Source organism: Alligator sinensis, unplaced genomic scaffold, assembly GCF_000455745.1.
Source record: "Alligator sinensis unplaced genomic scaffold, ASM45574v1 scaffold332_1, whole genome shotgun sequence".
NCBI lineage: Eukaryota > Metazoa > Chordata > Crocodylia > Alligatoridae > Alligator > Alligator sinensis.
This window is the reverse complement of record NW_005841993.1, coordinates 1,730,963-1,731,174: the sequence shown is the minus strand read 5'-3', so window position 1 is coordinate 1,731,174 and position 212 is coordinate 1,730,963.

The following is a 212-nucleotide window of genomic DNA, read 5'->3' as shown; positions in this document are numbered from 1 at the left end:
AGCCTCAGCTTAGCATGGCTTTTACAGATTTTACTATAGTCTTTTAACAGACTTAAGACAATTATTGGGGTGCTCATAACCTTTTGTGGAGAGGACTCCCACCAGTCGTCTCGGGAAAAGTATGACAACACCTGGGATTAGGGCTCCAGCAGGCTGGATGCTGTGATGAACCCTTAACCATTGTTCAAATGTTGCCCATACCCCCTCTGACT